The 24,376-nt window shown below is 37.9% G+C and overlaps 1 long non-coding RNA gene and 1 pseudogene across 1 annotated transcript; both read right to left on the bottom strand.

The window, feature by feature from the left end:
- The window catches only part of LOC125265760, a 28,219-nt pseudogene extending 5,545 nt beyond the window's left edge, over positions 1-22,674 (bottom strand).
- Positions 5,499-12,962, bottom strand: LOC125265769. Its single transcript, XR_007184347.1, has 2 exons — positions 11,805-12,962; positions 5,499-10,920 (listed from the first exon to the last, which is right to left on the bottom strand). It is a non-coding gene; the product is annotated as an uncharacterized LOC125265769 (long non-coding RNA).
- Positions 22,675-24,376: the final 1,702 nt, after the last annotated feature.

Genomic DNA, 24,376 nt, shown 5'->3' with positions numbered 1-24,376 from the left:
GTATGGCTTATAAAATAAGAAATAAATTCACACACTTGCAGATTTGAATTAGTCCAGATGTCATTATCACCAAGTTTCACTGGTACTCTGATGAACACTTTGAAAATTAATTCTCTGAGGTCATTCTGAACCTGAAAGAGGAAAAATAAAGTAAGGAAGAGTTATGTACAGTATTTTCTTCTTTTATCAAAATAAATATAAGTTACAATAAAAAAAATAATAATAATAATAATAAATTTAAAAAAATTATAATAATACCCTTATTATCTGCTGGACAGGTTTCATAAGATCCCTTTTCCCTGAAGTAAAATTAATGTGGATGGTGGAACTTTCATGCCTTTTATTTAAAATGAAGAAAGAAAAAGACAATATTACAGTATAGGATAATAGAAAATGTGGTATTATTTTTATACAGAAACATGGAGCAGAGCACTAACCTTATCAAGGCAATATAGATGGCGTATTTGACATCGATGGTTTTCTGTTTTTTAAACTCACTGTTGATTGAGTGTTTGTCATTTCCACTGTGAGAGATGGAGGTTTTGATTATTAGTATCATTTATCCATTTCTGATAAAATGATCATGTGAGAGTCCTCCTAGAGCTCAAGGTCAAAGGCTGTTTCACGCTTTGACTTCACTCAAACAACTTATAGCACACAAAGATGATGTCATACCTCGTGACCTCAGCAGCAAACGTCACATTCTGGCCCAGTGTACTTTCTTTATTAATACTGTATGTAATGTCAAACACAACCTAGAATTTAAACAAAAAAGCCAGAATAAGACTAAATTTCGGACTAACTAAAGTTGTTGTAAGTCATATGACAACAGAACATGTTGAACAGTCACACACACATGAAAGTTGTTCTGGATAAAAGTGTTTGTTGAAGGATTAGTTTACTTTCAAATGCAAAATACCCCAAGCTTTACTCACCCTCAAGCCTCCTGTGTCTTAATCATCCATCCATCATAAACATACTCCACAAGGCTTTGGGGGGTTAAAGGATTAGTTCACTTTCAAATTAAAATTTCCTGATAATTTACTCACCCCCATGTCATCCTAGATGTTCGTGTCTTTCTTTCTTCAGTTAAAAAGAAATTAAGGTTTTTGATGAAAACATTTCTAAGATGTTTCTCATTATAGTGGACTTCAATGGAGCCCAAATGGTTGAAGATCAAAATTACAGTTTCATTGCAGCTTCAAAACATTCTACATGATCCCAGACGAGAAATAAGAATCTTATCTAGAGAAACCTTCGCTCATTTTCTAAAAAAAAATAAATAAATACTTCAAAACTTGTTAAATATGGATTTTTTTTTTATTTACACAAATGCATCGCTTTGCTTCAGAAGGCCTTTATTAACTCCCCGGGGCCATGTGGAATATGTTTATGATGGATGGATATGGATGGAGACACTTTCTTCAGATCTTACTCGTTTGGTAACACTTTCTACCACTATAAAGCTCAGATGCATCAGGATATTTATTAATATTTTTAGATTGTGTTCATCATAAAGAAAGTCATATACACCTAGGATGGTGTTAACTAATTCTTTAACTGCTTTGAGTTTAAAAGTAATCAAGTCAGTAAATGAGTGTATATATGCAAATGAGTAGAGCTGGACAATAAATAGTATTTTATTGTTTGTTTGTTTACATTTCCGTGTTCTTGTATCAGTAACAAGTCTCCATGAGCTTTCATGCTTTGGGGTTGCCAGATGTCGAGAGTTTAAATACCCGAATCAGAGCTTTCCTCTTAAATCAATAAATTATTCAACAAGTGCTTTACTAAATCTTCCCAACTTGACAACCATTTGCTGATCTGAAAATACAGGCAGATGTGTGTGTTGGAGTTCAGTGATCTCCATTGTGATATTCTGCTCGAATGAATGAATGAAGTATTTGTACTGCCCGTCTGTGACTAAATCAGTGAGGAAACCTTCTCTGGGACTAACTGTAATAAATATAAACATGAATCTTGACTATAAAATAAACCGTGTCTATGACTTGATGTTCTCTTGATTTGTGTTTATGTGAAAGTTCAATAATTCTCATGAAATGTAAAATGAAATGTCTCAAATGAGAACAATTGTAATTAATAATTTTTGAGCAAAATAATGATTATAAGTTTAACCATTAAAATGCATTCCTCCACATGAGCAAATGTTCATGTCAGCGGTGTGATTATTGACCTGAGTGTTTCCCTTGAGGATGGGTTTACTGATTTGGCAAGTGGTTTTTCCCAGAGTATCTCCTCGCTCAGCATCCAGAGACACACACTCCACTCTGCCCTGCTCATACAGAATGTTAATGAAATATTTCAACAGACACACACACACACACACACACACACACACACACGTAAAACATGCTAACTTACATTTCAGTGCATTGCATTACATGGTTTAAAAATATAAGTTAAATAAACATCTCAGGTTACATCTCGGGGGGGGGGGGGGGGGGGCCTATAGTAGGCTTTGTTATGTATCCTGATTGACTTTATGATTAGTTAAATCTGTTTTGCACATGCATCGCCACAGAGTTAACCATTTCAGACAGTACAGGACAGCCTCTGTCTCGTTCACTTCACGTCTGTGGGCGTTACGCACAGCTCAGTGTGGTCCAGGCACGGCACCAGGATTCCAGTTTTGGATGGGCCAGACCAATTGTGGGTGGGCCTTAAATTAAAAATGTAAAAAAATAAAAAATAAAAAAAACGTTATCCAATCACTGCTTAACCTAATAAAAAAATATTGACTAATATAGCCTACTGTTATATTATCTGTGCGTATACATAATATAGATTTTAATAGCTTGCATTAAAATCATACCTGGGCTGCGTTTCCCGGTAACATTGTCTCTTAGCGCGCTACAAAGACTCTTAAGGTACAGTATAACTTAACTAAAGGTATTCTACCACTAAAGGTAGAAAGAAATCTACTACTTTTGATATGTTGTTATATTGTTGTTCTTCTGTATACTGATTGTTGAATTGGTATGTTATAACTTAAGGATTTGCACAGCTGCAATATTTTGTTCACTGACATAGTATGTCAAGCTTTCAAAAAAGGGGGATGTAATATTCAAGCTGTTGAATATAAATTTGTAATTCTGATGTGTTATGTAGTTCCTGCATATAGGCACTAGGGGGCAGTGGGTGAATAGGATGTGATGCAGTGTCTGCAAAGAAATGATAGGATAAAAAGAAAAACCGCATGTGTTGAAGCTGATTGAAGATTCTAGTCATCTTTTCACAAATAATACAGAAACTGGGCTGCCGACTTGCTTTCACCCCAAAATGGCGGAAACGCAGGGCCGCTGCTGGGTGCCGGTGTTGCAATGGAATGTTCTATTGACTGTCGCTTCTTGTTAGTGTATATTCTTTGGCCCAGATGCTGAACTTTCTTCCCTCAAGAAGAGACCCAGGCGAAAACGGAGCGTTCTTAAAGGAACACGCTCACAGTTTGCATAGGCACTTACCATGCCTGCTCTTCCCAGACAGAGAACGCACAGCTCGTGTGTGTGATCGAAGGAGCGTTCCATTCGACCGTAAGTGGACTGCGAAATGGACTTCACAGGGTATTCTGCCATCTTAAGTGATATTCCAATCCGAGAGGAACAAACATGTTAAGTTCGAAGAGCACTGCGAATGGCATAGGGAATAAGGGAACATCGATACATCACTTCACAGGAAGTAGAAAGGTAAAATCACCCAACTGCTATTGCGCACCGCGTCACCAGTCAGAACTACGATGAAGCAGAAAGAGCCGTTGAAAGAGTTTTTAAACGTCTCTCCGATGGAGGAATTTACGTATGCGTTTTGAGTATTCATACATTTTGTTATTCTTATATGAACGAAAGAATGAATGGTTATGGCGATGAGTGTTACATTTGCTAAAGTAAAAGTGTTGAAAAGCAGCTGAGGCTCTGTCATTTTTTATTTTACTTTATTTACCTCAGGAGTGTTTACTATGCGGTTGCGCGTGGAATAGAAAGCATGAGATGAGACCCAGACAGACCATGGATTAAGAATACATTTATAAAGTTAACCAATTGAGAATTTATTTCCATATGGCATGACAGTTACAGCTTAAATTTATTTATGTTATTTCATAATCTAACGTAGGCTATGCGTCTGTCTTCATTTATACTTCTGCGTCGTTGTCCATGTCGATGTGCACGCAGACCACTAGGAGGCAGTGTACACGTTCATGTTGAGGATCAAGGCAAAAGCCGAAGAAGAAGCAGCTCGTCATGTACGTTGTCAGAGAAGCTTACAAACAGAAACGGCAAATAGGTAATGACTTTTGTTGCAGTTTGACTGTATGTGTCCCCTGAAACAGAGTGTTTTTTCATTCATATGGAAGTTGAAAGTGCTCGCTCTTCTCCTATTGCTCCGCGACAGTTTTTTGACCTGAGGGAGAGGTTCTAGCAGACCAATCAGAGCGCGTGCGGTCCGCGTAGAATTGACGCGTTGTTACATTTTTGAAGAGGTGCACGTCAGGCTACGTCGTATGCTACGCGTGCTACGCACAGCCTACGCTGTAGTTACGAGGCTTGTTCGACTTGATGCAGCGCCGCACAGACCGATCGGCGGCTGACTTGAAGCAGTGCATGCCGGTTAGAAATTTTGTCCGACTTGAGACAGCGCTGACGTCATGTGACTGTGACGTATGGCTTCAAAGTACCGCGAGAGCGATTCGAGATCAGCCGCCTGAGGCAGCCAGCGCAGTTTCTCAAGAGGAGCTGCACGAGCGCTGATGACGACACAGCTGTTTCACGATTGGCCGGATTCACCGCATGACAATGATCACCTGTGTTTCGTGTTTATTGTCACGCCTTCAGCTCCAGTAATGCTCAAAAATCTGTGTTTTTATAACAGTTAAAGATCTTTTCATGTAGTCGCGATGTTATATTGTGTCATGTTTATCAAAATAAAACGGATAAAAAACAAAGACCCCACTACATTGTTATTTAAATAACATATGCTTATGTTGAACTTTATTCTTGTAAAAACAGACGCTGTAAGCAGTACATAAAGTTTTGAATGAAAATGTCTCTGAAACATCCGTGTATTAGTCAAATATTGCATTTATTTAACTTCAGCTGTGATAAAGTATGCAAACACAGCGCGAGCAGAAAGTGTCCGACTTCACGTCTCCGTTTTCAGCTCCTCCCCGCCTGCACACGCTACTCTCGCCGATCGGTTGCATCCAGCCGCAGCCGATGTCGAACACACCTACGGTGTACACTCGACGCAGAAGTAAATCAGCCTTAAGTGCTTTGACGCAGCGCGAGTTCCCCCTCAAAAGGGAACTCTAACACGCCATCATTTTAATGTGGCTTATTCAAAACTTCATTGCATCTTCATAGCTATTTTGCTTTAGAAATGTCATTGTTTTCATTTTTAATTAATACAGTTTCAGCATATGTGCCTATGTAGCAGGGATATGTTGTTACACCAGATTATAAATCATTTTTGTTATTTTTTTTATATATATATATATTATTTGTTTTTATTAATTGTTTTGGGGCATTTTATTTTGAAAATGTTGCGTGCTTTTATTAAATATAGTATGTACGTCGGCTGACGTCATACGTAGGTAAGGCGTTCAAAACGCAGCGCAATCGGAAGTTCGTCCTCTTTGCTTCAATGCCATCAGAGAGGAGAGGCAAAATAAGAGCATTTGTGGATAACGGTGCCTGTCTGTTTACTTGTTTTGCTGCACAGGCACTGAGATTAAAACATCTATGGTAAAAACCAGCTTTGTGTGGAAAATTATTTTATTCACCATCAAAAATCAACACAACGCAGAGGAACAACCGCTACAAAACTGGTGCCGTGACCCGTCGGCTGGTTGATCGTTGTCGACCGCCGGGATTGCTGACGTGGTGTGTGACTACCGATGAGGGGAGCTGGAGGCAGGACGGAGCTTCTGTCATCTGTTGCTGTTTCTTCGGCGGCGTTTGGACGTCTGACGGATTGAGCTGTTGCGAGGAGGAGACTGCTGATAAACTGAGTTGCAGAAATTCAACGCTGAAGACGCAGGTGGGTAACACAGACTGTTAAACTGGTGATTTGTGTCTAAGGTGGATCGAGTGAGCAGCGTGCTGGATCATCGAGGAGTGTCGCCGCCTAACTTGTTTTGTCTGAACTGTAAATGAAGGTACTTCACGTCATCAATTGACTTTTTTTTTTTTTTTTTTTTGACAGGAGGACTTTTGAAAAAAAAAGTGGACTGAGCTTTATATGAGGTTTAAGGTCAAATAATTTTTTTTCTCTTTTTCCTTCACTTTTCTGAATTTAAACTGTTTCTTTTACATTGATTTATTTTGTTTTATTAATATTTTTGTGTTTTGAGAGTGTATTCTGACGCCTGAGCGAAATGGCTGCTAAACGAAGTGATTTGGGGTGGGACAACACGTTTACAGCTGGTAGAGGGCGGGGCAGTCTTTTGAATACGCCTGACAGATCAAAGCTGTTTGAAGATCCTGAGTACTGTAGTACGGGTCGGGGTAGAGCAATTGGTCTTTCCCCCGATGACAGAGTCCAAATGTGCAGTAGTCCAATCGCTGCAGCCAGTAACTATGACTTCGCTCCTCATGAGTCAGAAATGTCTGGTCAGATGAGTAACCTCATAAAACAAATTGGTATTGAGATTGGGCAATCAATTAGAGAGAGTATGATGAGGCCTGACTTTTCTAATCATCCATCTGCAGGGAAGTTCCGAGAAGGTGTCAGTGGTCATGTGACTGACCCCTCTAATACTACTGTCATTGACGCGTCAAAAATGAACTTGATCCTGAAAGCTGAGGTTTCCGCACCACCACACTTTCGAGGAGACGGTTCGGACAAATACTCAGTCATGGAATGGGAAGACATGATGAGGGTGTATTTAAACAAACTTGAGGTGACAGAGTCTGAACTGGTTGATGAGATAATGAACAGAGTTATGGGGCGGGCCAGGGATGTAATGAGAGTATGGCTGCGCAATGGTTCTACAACTCCTTCTGTTGACTCTGTATTTTCTGTTTTGAAGCAGCACTTTGGGGACCAGAGCAGTTCAGGTATTCCATTAGCTGACTTCTATTCTGTGAGACCATATCCCAGAGAGACCACTTGGGATTTTTGGATAAGACTAAACAAGGCAGCGGATGTTGCAGAGCAAAGTTTAAGATGGGAAGGCAGATCTCTGGATAACAGGAGCAAAGAGGTAGCCGTAATGTTCATTCGTAACTCCCCTGACAAAGAGTTAGCTTTCGTTTTTAAGAGTAAGCCTGTACAGTCATGGAATGCATCTGAGGTGCAGGAGCAGCTTGACGAGTTGTTAAGGGAACGTAAGTTGACGAATCACACTGTCAAACAATTCACCACGGTTGTCTCAGAGCCAGACGTGGATGTGCCTGTCTCATCGTCTAAGTCTGAACAGGGTGGGGGCGTAGCTGACGAGAATGCATTGGACAAAGTCCTGTCTTTGCTTGAAAAAGCGTTAGTGTGCAACACTCAGTCTGTACAAGGCCCCTGGCCTAAACGAACGGGCAATAAGATTCGAGAATGCAGAGTGTGTCAAAGCAGTGAGCACAGCACGACTGCTCATTGTAAAATGTATAATTTGTGTTTCAAGTGTTTTGCGGCTGGACACGCGAGCTACAGCTGCGACAGTCATAGAGTAACGTCCAGGGTGGGCTCCGGTCAGCATGACAAAGTTGCGTCTCAGGGAAACTAGACAGCTCCCTTCGGGCAGAGGGCGAAGTGGGGCTGTGTAATTCCTCTGAGAATGATTTTGAGTCTGTATATTCCTTCTTCTGTGAGAGTGTTGGCAAAAAAAAACCAGTCATTTTCCAGAACAGCATGCAAGTTGATCAAAGTAACAGTTTATTTTATACAAGTGTGTTACTACAGGACAAAGTTGAGCTTCGGGGGATGTTGGACAGTGGCTCCATGGCGACCACTCTGAGTGCGGAAGTTCTTCCTCAACTTGGAGACGCTGGGGTGCTGGACCAGGATATCCTGAGCTCTTCAGATATTGTCTTGGTGGGTTGTGGTGGCAAACAAACTACTCCAGATGGTGTGTGCAATCTGAAGCTTGAAGTGTACGGGGTCAGTTTCATTGTCCCAGTTCTGATTGTAAGGGGTCAAAAGGACCCGATCATACTTGGCACAAATGTCTTGAAACCTCTAATAAGTCAGATGAAGCGTACAGACCAATTTTGGAAAGTGGTAAAGAGACCTGACTCGACTGTGCAATCTGAAAATGGCCAGTTTTTACGCATGCTTTCTTGTATCGAAAGATGGAGGGGTGATTCGATTCCTGACAAGGTGGGTACTCTGAGACTGAGGTCAGCTGTGACACTCCAGCCAAGGAGTGAACATCTTGTTTGGGGTCGTTTGCCTCCAGGGTCAGTACTGTCAGTAGGGAGCACAGTGGTCATTGAACCGAGTACTTCACGTTGCGCGCATCGGAATGTGCTGATTGGGAGGGTTGTTTCACCTTTGAGGGTCGATGGCTGGCTTCCAGTAAAGATGATCAACCCGACCAATGCAGAAATTGTGTTGAGGAAAAATGCGAAGGTGGCCGATGTGTATCCTTGCGTCGCTTTGGAGGACCTTGATCAAACCACTGACAGAGTGCTTAGTCAAAATGTAGGTGCGGTACGTTCTGACAAGTCATGTGGTAGTCTTACTGTGGGTGGCTCTACATCTGGAGCAAGTTTGATAGGTGACAGCAGGTTGGATGACCTGGGGCTGAGCGACTTGAATGTCTGGGATTGTGAAGTGTCTCCCTTTTGGAAGAACAAGTTGGTAGATCTCATTGAAAAATATGAGTGTGTGTTTTCCAGGCACAGTTTGGACTGTGGTGAAGCGAAAGGTTTTTGTCATCGTATCAGAGTTACCGACGATAGGCCCTTTCGTCTTCCATACCGGCGTCTTTCTCCTGCTCATTACTTGAAGTTGAAAGAGACTTTAGATGAAATGGAGGACAAGGAGATCATTAGGAAGTCGAGCAGTGAGTATGCGTCACCATTGGTTTTAGTGTGGAAGAAAAATGGTGATTTAAGGATATGCACTGATTTCTGATGGTTAAACGCACGCACGGTGAAGGATGCTCATCCTCTTCCTCACCAATCAGATGTTCTTGCAGCGCTGGGTGGGAACGCATACTTTAGTACTATGGATCTGACTTCCGGGTACTATAACATCCCATTGCACGAAGATGACAAGAAGTTCACGGCGTTCTGTTCGCCAATGGGGCTCCATGAATACAATCGTTTGCCCCAGGGACTCTGTAACAGCCCAGCAACATTTATGAGAATGATGTTGACTGTGTTTGGTGACCAGAATTTCTTGAGCCTTCTTTGTTATTTAGATGATTTGTTAGTTTTCGGAAAGACAGAAGAGGTGAGCTTGGAAAGGCTGGAGATGGTATTTCGGCGTCTAAAAGACCACAATTTGAAATTGTCTCCATCAAAATGTAGGTTCTTGCGGAAGTCTGTAAAATTTCTGGGTCATATTGTGTCTGAAGAGGGGGTGGCCAGTGATCCAGCGAAAATTGATGCCTAGTGAATATATCTGAGAAGGATTTGATGGAGAGTGATTGTGTTACGCCGTCAACGAGTAAAATCAGATCCTTTTTAGGTATGGTGGTGTACTACCAGCATTTCATAGAAAATTGTTCTATGCTGGCTAAACCCTTGTTTCAGCTGTTGACAGGACAGAAAAGACCTATAGTGGGGAGGGGTGTAAAACGAATGAAAAGAAATCGTACACTTTCTCCAACAGATTGGACTGATGACTGCAGAGCTGCTCTGGAGAGTTTGAAGTCTGCCTTGGTGAGTCAGGTTTTGCTTGCGCACCCAGATTTTTCAAAGCCGTTTCTGTTGTCTGTGGATGCCTCCACTAGTGGGCTCGGGGCCGTTTTGTCGCAGGTTCAGGAGGGATGTGCTGTGGCAAGGCCTATTGCCTTTGCGTCAAAGTCTTTGAATCATGTACAGTCGAAGTACCCAGCACACAGACTTGAGTTTTTGTCAATGAAGTGGGCTATTTGTGATAAGTTCAGTCACTGGCTGCGGGGACACAGATTTACTGTGTGGACTGATAATAACCCACTCAAGTACATCCTCACAAAGCCCAAGCTGGATGCATGTGAACAACGGTGGGTAGCGAAGCTGGCGCCTTACGATTTTGATATTCAGTATATCCCCGGTCCGAAAAATATAGTGGCAGATGCATTAAGCAGGGAACCGTTTGCGACTTCGAGAATTTTACACAGATTGACGAGGACACCTTACGATGTTTTGCTGCATGAAGCAGAGTCTGTTGCTGTCAAGCAGGTGCAGGACATGTTCCATTTGTCGTGTGAACGTGAGGATGGTGAAGTGGTGGATGGGCTGTCAGAGCCTGTGAATGTAGGTGGAAATGTGTATGTAGGGTACACTTCCCTTACTGGCAAAGTGTCTAACCAAGATTTGTCAGCTGTTCTTCATTCTCACCGTGACTGGGAGCATGGTGCAGCCATTAGAAGCATGTCGTATGTTCAGCATTTAGAGAGTTTGGTAGACGTAGAGCAGAGTGAGCTCCGCAGCCTAACTCATGATGAATTGCTGGAGAAGCAGAGTCAGGATCCTGCGATTGATAGAGTGAAGTTCTTTGTGGAGAGGGGCAGACGTCCATCTCGCAGAGAAAAAGTGTTCGAGTCTAAAAGAACTGTGAAAATACTACGCCAATGGGGTAAACTTGTCTTAAGGTTGGGTGTCTTATACAGAGTGTCTAAGAATCCGGTTTCTAAGAAGAATACTTACCAGTTTGTAGTGCCAGCAGCTCTTCGATGTACTGTTCTGAAGGGAGTGCATGATAACGCTGGTCATCAGGGTCAGCATCGCACGCTCTGGTTGGCTAGGCAGCGGTTCTTCTGGGAGTCTATGGAGGAAGACATAAAGACATACGTCAATGAGTGTCAGAGGTCTATTTTGAGTAAGAGGCCTGAACCAGAGGCAAGGGCTCCACTCGTATCAATTCACACGAGTGCCCCTCTTGAAATGGTTTGTATTGACTTTTGGTCAGCGGAGGATTCCAACAACAGAACGGTTGATGTGTTAGTTGTCACTGACCATTTCACAAAGCTCGCTTGTGCTTATGTGTGCCCAAATCAGACTGCAGAAGCTGTTGCGCGTGTCCTGTGGAACAAGTTTTTCTGTATTTATGGGTTTCCACAGCGAATACATTCTGACAGGGGTGCAAACTTTGAGAGCTCCCTTATGGTCGAGTTGTTGAGATTGTCGGGTGTGGGTAAATCGCACACGACCCCATATCATCCAATGGGTAATGGACAAACTGAGAGATTTAACCGTACTCTGGGTGATATGATCCGTTCGCTGCCTCCGAGATCTAAAGTTAAGTGGCCGCAGATGCTGAACACTCTTACTTTCGCGTACAATTGTACGAGACATGAGACCACTGGGTTTCCACTGTTTTTCTTGATGTTCGGCCGAACACCAAGATTATCAGTGGACATCCTGTTCGAAAATGTCATGCTGAATAATGAGACCGTTAATGTTCACAAGTATGTACAGTCTCTTGAGAAAGACTTGAGAGAAGCAATGATGATCACACAAGAACATGCTAAAAGACAGCAAGCGAAACAAGCAGAGTATTATGATCGAAAGAGTAAAGGTCATTCTCTTGAGTTGGGTGACAGAGTACTCCTTGCGAATAAGGGTGAGCGAGGGAAAAAGAAGTTAGCTGACCGATGGGAAAAAGTTGTGTATGTTATTGTGGGAAAAAGGGGTGCATTGAACACTTACCAGATAAGAAATCCTGGGACAGGTCGTACCAAAACCGTACATCGTAATCTGTTGATGCCTGTCAATTTCCTCCCGGTGCCATCTTGTAATGATGGTAGTGATGGTGTTGATGATGTCGAGGATTCCACTGTCTGTGTGTCAGGTGATGAAGATGATCAAACTCAGAGTGATGATCGAACCTCTCGCTGGGTTGCAGATCTTGATGCTGCCACAGATGTGACACAAATAGAGTCTGTGGAGTGCACTAATGCTGATGAGAGTGAAGCTATTGGTGACACAGTTGTGAAATGTGACTCTGAGATGTCTGGAGCACCTGTGTGTAACGCAAAGTCGGACGACTTGCCCAACTCTATTTTATCTGGGTGTTCATTGGTGTCTGATGATTCTTCTGTATCAGCAGTTCTAAGTGATGACTGTGTTTCTGAAGTTGATGAGTGTACTTCAACTGTTGCAGAAATTCCTATGACATTGTCCAGTGTGCAAGATCAGGAGAATGAAAGAGTCTCTGGTCTACAAGATGGCTTTAGGTCAAGATTTGGGAGATTGATTAAGCCTGTTAACAGACTGATACAGTCAATGTCAACTCAGAGAGTGTATGAAATTCATGAAATTTGAACTGTTCAATTGAGAACAACAAATAGGTTTGTTAAAGAGTTAAAAGACTTTCATTTTTTTTCTGCTTGTTTTTGTTAAATGGGAGTGTAATGAGTACATTAACGGTACATTGTTGGTGTCATGTGTAGAACTATGTACAAGGCATGGTTTTCTATGGGTTATTTGGGGATTAGCTACCCTGGGTTTCCTTAATCTCGAAAGAGATAGTTCAGAACTGAACGAATCTAATGTGATTTCAGAGAATGTGACATCCTTCGCTAATTTAGCAAGACTTTGTATGTAATGCATAATCTGGTGTAAAACAGTGGGGGTGGATGTAGCAGGGATATGTTTGTTACACCAGATTATAAATCATTTTTGTTATTTTTTATATATATATATTATTTGTTTTTATTAATTGTTTTGGGGCATTTTATTTTGAAAATGTTGCGTGCTTTTATTAAATATAGTATGTACGTCGGCTGACGTCATACGTAGGTAAGGCGTTCAAAACGCAGCGCAATCGGAAGTTCGTCCTCTTTGCTTCAATGCCATCAGAGAGGAGAGGCAAATAAGAGCATTTGTGGATAACGGTGCCTGTCTGTTTACTTGTTTTGCTGCACAGGCACTGAGATTAAAACATCTATGGTAAAAACCAGCTTTGTGTGGAAAATTATTTTATTCACTATCAAAAATCAACACAATGCAGAGGAACAACCGCTACACCTATGTTTACCTGTTTAGATGTGAATTTCCTGTAGGAAAGTCCAAAGGGGTATTTGAGGGTGAAGAGAGTGTTGTATGAGTTTTCTCCTCTGTTCTCTACAAACACTGTCACGTTGATCACCTGCATTATCCCAACCTCTATGTTTGTAGCCCTGGATCACAGAAACCAAAGAGAGATTCGGAAATACTTTCATAAGCATGAATATGATTTGGAAATATTCATTTCTTTTAATACTTCGGTTCAGAAATAGAGCAAATGATTTGCTCACCCAGAGAAACTGAAATCCATTCGGATGTCGTCAATACATAAATTATCAGTTCCACAGTTTATCTCAAAATCTAGCTATAAAAAGTGAGGGCACAGAAAAATTAATGAATTGTTCATATGTGATAAAGTTCTGCTAACTTCTGCTCTTAACACAGATGAACTCTTACATTGTGGTCTGTGGAGGTCTTTATCTCTGGCAGCAGTACTGGTCTCAAATTTTGCATTCTTGTTAATGGAAGACCCTCAAATGTGAAATTTAACTGATTGGACAGCGGGTTCAGAGCATCATCTGAACAAGCCTTATGGAAACAAGAAATTATAAGAGATGTTATTAACAAAACTCTATGGTTATACTTCATGGTCACTTCTATGGTTTATGGTCATTCTTGCTTTGCATTTGTTTCTTGTTATATCCCCATCATATTTCTTAAAATGTTAAATATAATATTACACTGAATAATATAATTGAATATTGAATCATTGAATATAATATTAAACATTTAAAGTTTCATCACAGTTAAGAACACAATATATAGATCATTTGCTCTTTATTTTCATCCTATCAGGTTACATACTCTTTGACATCCTGTTAATTTTCTTGTTGCTGTGTAAATAATCAAGTTATAATTAATAGTGTGTGTTCTGTTTAAATGTTTTTATGTGGAATTTCAGCAGACGGTCATTTGTAACTACACTTTTTAATGCAAGTCCTTAAAAGTTACATTACAACAAAACTGTATGAAATGAAGATAATGAAGTTTGAATGCCTGAGTTTTAAGTATAAGAAGCAGGAATGATTTTTTTTTAGTCCTAAATTATAGCCTAGTATCATCACATTCACTAAAAATCTATTTATAAATGCAAAACAAAAATGACATTTGATGCTTACCTCTATGAAGAAAGCATGACTTTTGCATACTTCCTGCAGCCCAATGTTCATCACATCACTGTGGAGCCGGTTTTTAAGTAAGAAGTATGCTCGATATTTCAGTCGCTTGGCATCCAGCGTTATGGTGTAATTAATATTTGCAGCCAAACCTAGAAAATGTGTTTGATCATAAAAGCCCAAAAAATATTAGCAATGCAACAATACCGGATTTTAAGGGCACACCAGAATACTACAAACCTCAAACAGAGTATATGACGATATGTGATGTATAAACATAAAAACTATGCAATTATATTAGGAATAAACCTGTTATGCGATGTTGGTATGCACTCATGGTGAAGCACACTGTCAGGGTGTTTTGCAATGGCTTTGTACAGTCTGTTTGGTCACTGGTTGGTATTTTGGTTGGGTTGTAAGTTACTTTGGTTTCCAAGAGCATGATGGGTCTGGACCTGAATGATCCACATATATCACATATGAATGATTATGGCTGAAACTGTATTTGTATAGATTTTAGTTCTTTATAACAGAAAACAGACCTGAGAAGCAGAACTGCTCCCTTGGACCCAACAGCAATGTCAGGAAGGCTATCTTGACTCTGGTCTAGAGAAGACTGACTCAATGAAATCCCAAAGAACTGCAAACCTGGTCGCACAGACGATCCAACAATCCTCTGTTTCATTCAAGAGGGAATGAAAGAGTTAACAAAAAATATTACAATATAAGAGTCTATGAAGTGAGTCAAGGAAAGGTAATGCAAGAAAGGTGACACTTGAGGTTGAATAAATTATGACAGAATGGTGCAATATCCCTTTAAACTGCCATCAGCCCACATCTTTTTTACCTGTGAGTATTTTGAATTGATCGCTCCATTTCTCCCGTTGAAGATGTAGATGCTGCCCTGTCCATCCTCCTCTAAAGGAGCTCCAATCAGCACATCCATGAAACCATCACCATTCAGATCTGCTGGACTGGCCAGAGAAGAGCCAAACCGACCCCTCTGACCTGACATGCCCACCAGTGTATCCGAAAAAAATGAAGTTTAACTGTGAAGATATAACAGAGAGAGAAGAAATTGGATTAAACAAACACAAGAGTAAGTTCACTCTTACTTGAACTCTTTTTAAAAGTTTTATTTGTTAATTGAAACTCAAATAATCACTGACCTGATGTGTGAAGATGAAAACAAACACTATGCCCTCCCGGTCAGACTCAATGTATGTTGGTGCCGATACCAAAAGTAGGTCTGTAATGGAGTCCTTTTTCAAATCCACCACACACACCTCAGCTCCAAAATATGAGCCAATCTGAGGCTGAAAAGAAAGAAATTTGAACATTAAAATGATCTATACTCCCTGCTGATCGTAACTTGATTCTGTACAGTTTATGCTTTGAGCGTTCTTGTTCTGACAAGACCATCAGTTGGCTCATGTAATGTATATGTACATAATGCTGAGACAACTCTCACTGCTGCCACTACCAACTGCACCATCCCTAAAGACACTTGGAAGTTGTAAAAAAATATTTGCATATTAAATATTCAATTTGTTTCTTCAAAAAACTAAAAAGGTGACTACACAAGTTTAATTAAATTGTGTCAGTCAGTTTTTAATTGATGAGTTTGCTTCTGCCCTATAGTGAACTGGTTGGCATAGGACTAGTTGTCCACCAGCTAATATGGTGTTAATTTGTTATTTATTGTAAATTGGCTAAATGCATTTTTCAGTAAATATACTGGATCTGCTGTTTCGTCTTTTACCATTAAGATTTCCTCAGATGTAAAAACACAGCTTTCACATCATATGTGTATAAAAACAGAAATATACCAAATCCTTAACATTAAACTCTTTAGACCAAGTGAACGTTCATAGTATGGTTATATCATTATTTGAACAATTGTTGAAAAAAAAATGCAATTATTTCTTTAGTTTCACTATTTGTCCAATTTGATTTCATTTTTATTCACAGATGTAATGGTAAATTGATTTCGTTATCTTTGTCTAAACTTTACAAATGGTCCAAAGCACAATTTCGACATCAGCCGGTTCTGGATTTGTACATGCTAACACTGGTCATTTTACTGGTTTTGTTCAATGTGTGAAAGTGTCATTTTGTAGAGAGTTGATTTTGCTTTACAACCACTGCAATTGCTTATTTATTGCAGTTATTGTATATTGAAAACCACCTATTGGGTTGACATTTTGGGATATCGTGTGGGAAAAAAAAAAATGTTGGAATGAAGGCCAAGATGCGCATAAATTCCTGCAAAAAAAAAAAAAAAAAACCCTCATGTGACTCTGCCTCAACAGTGCACAGCATCTCAAATGTTGGTTTGGTCATTCTGAAATGCCTGAGCCAAAGTCTGTCATCAGAATGATTTGGTATATTGCAACTTTAGATGGACATATCTAATAATACTGTTTTTATGCATGGTTTTGACCAAAAAAAGTAAGTGAACAACCTTGGGAGAGTCCAGCGGCTGTTTAAAATAATTGGTTCTGAGTTGTGAAACAAAGACTCGTCCTTTATGTTTGTATCTCGGGGCTCCTAGAATAGCAAAGCTGGTCCTTGACATTGTTGCAATAGCCATCGAATAACCTTCAGACAAAAATGCAATAGTTCAATGTATATTCTGAGTTGTATTTGCTGTAAAAAAGAAAATGACTCTAAATTCACATTTTCTATGTTTTAAGAGTTTAAAAATCCTCACCTAGATAGCTTTCATGCTCAGTGCCTGTTTGAAAGGAGTAGTCTGGCAAATATTCCTGATATCCACCTTTCCACTGGAAAGCTCCCACTGCACTCATTAACACGCTTCCCTGAACAAAAAAAGCAAAACAAAACAAAACTGTGATGGATTTGGACACACACAGAAATTTGTCAAGATATCCCATACTCGTCTTTTATATAATGATAAAGATTTTGTGAGCATTACACAAAAAGACCAAAGGTCTTTGGGGTCACATGTTACAGTATTTAATTTATTCTTATACCTTTTTTGAAAATACAACCATATAACCATTATTTACTTGGTCTGAAGAGTAAGGATTAAGATGGCAAAAATGAATTTATTTACATATGATGTGAAAGCTGCACTGAATCCGTCCTGTGCAAACTCCATTCTGGAGGAATCACCTGAAGTCTGGGTTCCTGCAGCAAATCAACAGAAGTTACTAAAAAAACTAATTTCTTTAATTAAATCTTTTAGGAGAAACCAATTCATTTATTACAAAAATATGTCTATATATACAGTACATACATAAAGCAGAAATACACATTAATTCTTTTTTTTTTTTTTTTTTCTGAGCTACCTTCAATAGCGATAATGTTTTCTTCCAGCTTTTGAAGAATATTATTCAGAGCATTAAAGTCTGTCACTTTGAATACGTGATCATTGTCTGGATCAGTAGCAATTGTATTCAACTCCTGTTTTGCATAGAAATCATTAAAAGCCTCGCCAACCTAGAGACAAAAATATTGTTTCCTTAAAAATGAAATGATGCTACAAAGCATATTTAGGGTAATAATGAATATAGAGATACATACGTGCACGCACACACACACACACACACAGGTTTGTTTTGCTATCAAAGTGAGGGCATTCCATAGGTGTAATGGTTTTTATACTGTACAAACTGTACACTCTATCTCCCTACACTACCCCTACCCCTAAACCTACCAATCACAGAAAACATTCTGCATTTTTACATTTTTTATAAAACATTTTTTTAAAGCCATTTTAAATATGAGGACTCATGAAATGTCTTCATATTCCATGTTTACCTAGTAATACCTGTGTAATACCCATGTCATTATTTGTGTCCTCATAAATCACAAAAGTACACACGCACAAACACACACACAATGCATTTATTATTTCTATAAATAAAATAAAAAGTTAGCAGCTTAAAAAAATGGTCAAATAAAATTCACAACAAATTTCAGGTTTAACCCTATAGCTTTTGCAACATATAAGAATTTGACTAGACACAATTAAACATTTAAGGATCTGATGTAAGAGATTTAAACAACATAATATGTGAAGAAAAATCCTACCCCAATCGCAAATCGGATTATGTTCTTTGCCTCTGCCTGTGATGCTGCACCTTTCAATGAGTTCCTGTCATGTGACACTCCATCAGTAATAACAAGCAAGATTTTTTTTGCTGATGGCCTTGACCCTCCATTTGGTGTAAATAGCTCATTCCTGGTATTTGAAATAAAATTTAGAAGAAATCAAGTAACCAACATAAATACCCTAGCAATATATTACTATTTAGATAACCTTAACAACTTCATAACAACACAGCATCCTATTGTGTTTTTCTTTTTCTTTTTTCTAAACTGCACAAGCGTTATAATATATATATGAAAATAAATAAATGCAATGATTCAGATTTATTTAAAAACAAAAACTCTTACACAAGTTTTTTGATGGCTGCTGCAGTGTAAGTGCCACCTCTATAGTATGGTATATTTGTCACCTTAGATTCCCATGTGCTGTCTTTAAGTTGATTGAAATTGTAGTGAATAACACAATCATTGGAGTAGACAGCTATGGCAAACTGTAAAACAACAACAGATAAAGTCTCATTATGTCTTCTATAATGCCATTCAGTTATATATATTTTTCTGGAAAAAGATAATTACACATGGAAAGACAAATTCATGTCTTTCAATTTAGTAATGGGAATCACTGAAGTGAAGGCTATTCCTACCTGTCCATCCCGATCAGTAAAACGCTTGATCATGTTTGTCACAAAAGTCTTCATCGTTCTAAAATTGTTACTCCCCACACTCCCAGATCCATCTAACAGAAAAGCAATGTCAATCTGACCAGGACAGTCTGTAAATGAAGAGAAGCAGAAGAGTGTATATATGTAGGCCTAGTTAAAACTCCAGTAAAGTTATATCAAAACAAAAGAAAACTCTTTGACTGCATGCATGGGGACACAAAAAAACACCCTTCGTTGCTCATCATATTTACCTCTCAGAGAGCTCGGTATTGGTGGTTTAAACCCACTGTTTTCACTGATGAAGCACATGCCATTGAAGGTGGTAACTGATACACATTTCCTTGGAATGGTTGGACCGCAAATCTGAATGAGATGGAATTTAAACACGGATTTCACTTTTTTTTTTTTTTTTTTTTTTTTTTTTAAAAAGGAATAATAATTCAAATGCTAAATGGTAATTATAGACCACGAATACCAATCATTTTTAATTACTCTGGTCAAAGTCTGTCTTAGTTGTTGAGACAGGATAATAAATAAAAAATAAATAAAAAAAAATTATATCAAATAAAATTGACTCAATGTATACTATGCATAAAACAATGTTGTTTTTCTTTAATATTGATCATAAAACATGTTCTCTTCTCACATCATGACATTTATAATCCCCTTTGTGAATTGAGAGTAGTTGTATAGAGCATTTAATTTGGCTTTTTATGTTTTTTAGGCATTTGGAAGTGTGAAATAGTTATAATATGTACTTCATTTGTAACTGAGCTCTATGGTGTTCATTAAAACTTACTGCCAGCTTTGAAGACTGAGGATCTTGAACCATGGAAAGTCCAAGAGACATGTTGACAGCTTCTGAGGGCACTTCATTAACACACAGACGGTTTGTTCATTTTCATTAAAAAAAACTTTAAATGGTACTTTCCACAAATATGTTTCACTCACTTTGAAGTACAAATCCTGTTTTTTTGTAACACTTTACAATAAGGTTTTATTTGTTCACATTAGGTAACTAGCATGAACTAACAATGAACAATATTTCTACAGCATTGTTAATCTTAGTTTATGTTAATTTCAGCATTTACTAAACTATACTATACTGTATTGTATTTACTAATACATAATTACAATTTACTTTTCTTTATAGTAAACATCTAATTTATCAATATCTACACTCACATCTGGTCCCATACTGGCGAGCAGCAGCTCAATTGAATTGCTTTGAATTTGGAACATTTATTTAATGTAAATCACTAGTAGAAAATACAAATCAGAGTTTTAAATGTCCTACATTTTGGTAACAAGGTAATAGGAAATAAAACAGCTGAGATGATGTTTACTATAACCTTCTAAGGTTGAAGTTAAACACCTCTGTTCATTTTGTTGAAAAAGAGAATAATTCTTATATACAGTATTACCATAGACCGTAGTATACCCTACTTGGAAAGTGGCAAATAATATTTCAATTAGGACTGTAATACAAAAACCTAAATACCATCAATCTTCAGTGATGAGCAGGTTCCTTGTGTGACAGCACAGCTATAAATCAATCCTCTTTTATCTTGACTGATTTGATTTAAAGGATCGCTCACAATTAGACTATAAGAAAAAAAGATAAGAATACATTAGAATCAACTACAGAGTATAATAAATTTGATGGTCAATTTTGTAAAAAACTAGTTCCCATAAAGAGAATGTGTAATTTCCATATGGGAGAGAATTCAATTGCATTGTGGTTATGTTATTTATATATACAGCAAAAAAAAAAAAAAAAAAAAAAAAAGAACAATCACAAACATATTACAAAAACATTAATATACAAAAAATAGTACAGTGAAGGAATGATAGCCAGATAAAGCTACAAAAAAAAAAAAAATGCCAGGATGGTAGTTTGTCTTAATTAAAAGAAACAAGTTCATAAAAATCAATGTGTATGTTCCGTTAACTCAAAAGAAAATGAAAGTTCTAAATACTCATAAAAGTTAATTTGATTGAACTAATTTGTTTCATTTGAGTTTGCTTTACTCATACCAATTAATTATTTCGAGCTTTAGAGTTTACAGTGCATGGCATATCTCAAACCTATAAATATAATGCTGTAAATTCAGTGATTGCCAACAGGGGGTGCTGCATTCAAAGAGTCACATTTTTAATAACTAGTCAAATTCTTCACTATGTGCAATGAAGCACAAAAGCTATAATCTGAGTTTTTTTTCCATGTCCATCTATTGTAGTAGCATCTATTTAAGATTCACCCCTAAAGGCCATATAAAAACAAAACCAAGTGTTGTGGTTGACTGATGTTGGTAAGCCAGTCTCTTTCTGTCCTAGTGTTCAGCTCATAGCTATAATAATCTACAGAGGGAAGGAGACTTTATGCTTATTAAACTGCTCTCCACAGACTGCTCATCACTAGTAAGTTCTAGTGCTGATCAACATTGAAGGAGAAACATGTGCAGTGCGGTGAGTACTGGCTTTCCAAACAATGCAGGGGTTTTTGGTTTCATTATCAGTGGTTATGTTGCTCTCACCTTCTTGTGTCTTTCTGTATCACCTTATAGCCAAAGGCAACATTTTGACTCGGTGAAGGTGAAGGTGGAGTGAAGGTTTTCCAGGAAGCAGGATCAATGTTAAAAGCCATCACCGACTGAGATACTAAAGTGTTCAGAAGTGATAAAAAAGACTAAATTAAACTGTAATTTGACATAATTAAAATGTATAAAATTTAGATTTCAATTCCTGTTTGCTGATTGGTCAATACAACATTGCAGCCATGCTAAAATACATTATATAGTAACAGATTCCAGTTCAGCAGCTGCTGGAGATTTCACTGTAGCACAAATAAAGGCAATTAATAAGATAACACACACACACACACACACACACACACACACATATTTTGTAACCATTAAAAAAAAGAAACTCAAGGCTGAATATAGAATACAGAATTAGAAGGATGTAGAGAAGGATGTTCTTGCCTTAAAAGGACATTTTTCATCTATATCATATCATATGTCTGGTCATGATACCATGCTATTACTTTTGGTTTTAAACTTATGACTTTGTATAAAATTCAATATGTTCAATGTCTTATGATGAACAATGAATCAACAATCTACACTAAAACTAAAACTGTAAGAGTTTTAAAACTTAATTCCTACAACGATACACTGTTTTCTTTTGAAATCACTCGTTCATCTATTAGTGTACAATATGATTACAGCAATGCTTTTCACACCGCTTAAAATTTAAACAAATTTAGACTATGAAAACAATGTAAAGCCAATTTTAACTGGTGAGATCAAGAAACTAGTTAAGATCGTATTGTCACTCACTGAATTCATTCGTACAAAAGGGAACAAAAGGGTTTAAGACTTGCAACACAAGAAGGCTTACAGAGAGAGTAAATAGACAGCTATTGAGGTAGTGACCGTGTGTTACAAAATAATAAATAGGTAATAAAAGATAGAGATGAAAATAAATAAATATCTTACCACAAAAGATGCATAATCTGATACAGAAGTTGTGGTCCATTGTAACCTGTCAAATGTAGATATGGAGGATGCATGAGGTGAAACAGTCAAGCCAATAAATGAAAGAGAAGATGAGTCTTAGAGGTGATTCATTGATATATAAGGGGTGGAAACTTATGGGGTGGTAAATCTTACTAAAGAGGAACAACAATTTGAAAAAAAGGAAATGATTACATATTCAAGAATGATGAAGCTTAAGGGAATACATGCTCAAAATAAAATTATTATTAAATACACAATGAGTATTTATTAATTTATGAAATTAAACAATAAATAACCTATATTGCAGTTTACAGACTCTTTGAAAAGTCATTAAAAAGATGAGGAAGTATCTGAGAAGAGATATTTTCTGGTGTAGCCTGGATGTGGATTTCTAAATAAAAGCAATTTAAAAAAAAAAAAAGACTATCATGAGTGTAATGTGTTTTCCGCTCCTTATTTGGATAAAGTTGAGAATTTCTAAATTTTGTGATGCATTCTACTTTTTATGCCCTTCTCTCACTAACTTCAGTCTTGTGGATTACATCATTATATTGGACAACTGTGCTACGTGTTGCGACGTATGAGGGGTGATTTCTACAAAATTTGATGATTGCTAAGCAAACTGAGAGGAGAACTAACATGTATACGCACGCCAGCCATCTGGACAAAATCCCATAGTATTCAGGCGTCAGACATAAGATATGAGACGTTAAGGCTGATTTATACTTCTACGTCGAGTGTACACCGTAATTACAACGTAGGCTGTGTGTAGCACGCGTAGCATACGATATAGCCTGATGTGTATGGAACGCGAACGGGGCCAAATGTCTTTAAACGAAACGCGTGACTTTTGACCGTGTCAACACGCACTGTTTGTTCGCGTTAACGCGGCAATTTTTTACGTGTTTCTTTTGTGTGTGTGTAGACATGCACATTCTGGTCGTGTTAAGGCGTCAGTTGTCGTCGCGTTACTTTAGTACATGTAAAGACGCACAGTTTTACCATGTTAAGACGACAAATTTTAACGTGTTTCTTAACGTGCACATTCTGTACATGTCGAAGTGTAATATATATATACTTTAAAAAAGCAGACTTACCTTTAGATGTAGCCTAGGCTACATACATATTAATATAAAATATTAATTAATTGCTTAACTGACTACTGTGCTGGTGTAAAGTAGCCTTATGTTACAATGTATATTAAGTAGGCTAAATTCTCAATATTATACAATTATTATAATTTATCTATATGGGTTATTGTTTGTTTTTTAAAGTTAGGCTATATATAATTTCTAAGTGTATGAAGGCTAATTTACGCAGCACATATTTATAACTGAACACACACACACACAGTGAACAAAGTGAACTTTATTCACTTTCACATAGCCTAATAATGTTTTTGTAATTTGGTGTTTAGTTGGTTGTAGAGTTTGTTTATACTGTTCTGTCTCTGTTTTGTTTCCAGGAACATCATATTGGCTGCTGCAGGCTGATGAGTTCTATAATAAAATGACTTCATTATATTTAAAATATGTTTTGATATTCATTTTATTTGTGTTATTAATATTTTATTTACCCATAAACATGTCTTTAGGAATCCATAAGTTATAGAGACAAGAATAACTTTGTGAAACCTTTGGGGGCAGTTTCCCAGACAGGGTTTAAATTAAGACAGGAGTAGGCCTTAATCTACTTAATCATGTTTTTAAAACTAAAATGGCTTTCTGAAACACAGATTAAGTACAGATTACTAACAAACAGAAACTGAAATTGATGTGTGAATTTTTTTATTTATTTTTTGCATTAAAATAATTGTCTTTTGGGTTTTTTTATGGCAG

This window comes from Megalobrama amblycephala, linkage group LG1 (genome assembly GCF_018812025.1).
Source record: "Megalobrama amblycephala isolate DHTTF-2021 linkage group LG1, ASM1881202v1, whole genome shotgun sequence".
NCBI lineage: Eukaryota > Metazoa > Chordata > Actinopteri > Cypriniformes > Xenocyprididae > Megalobrama > Megalobrama amblycephala.
Note: the sequence above shows the minus strand (reverse complement) of the source record. Positions and strands in the feature narration are given on the sequence as shown.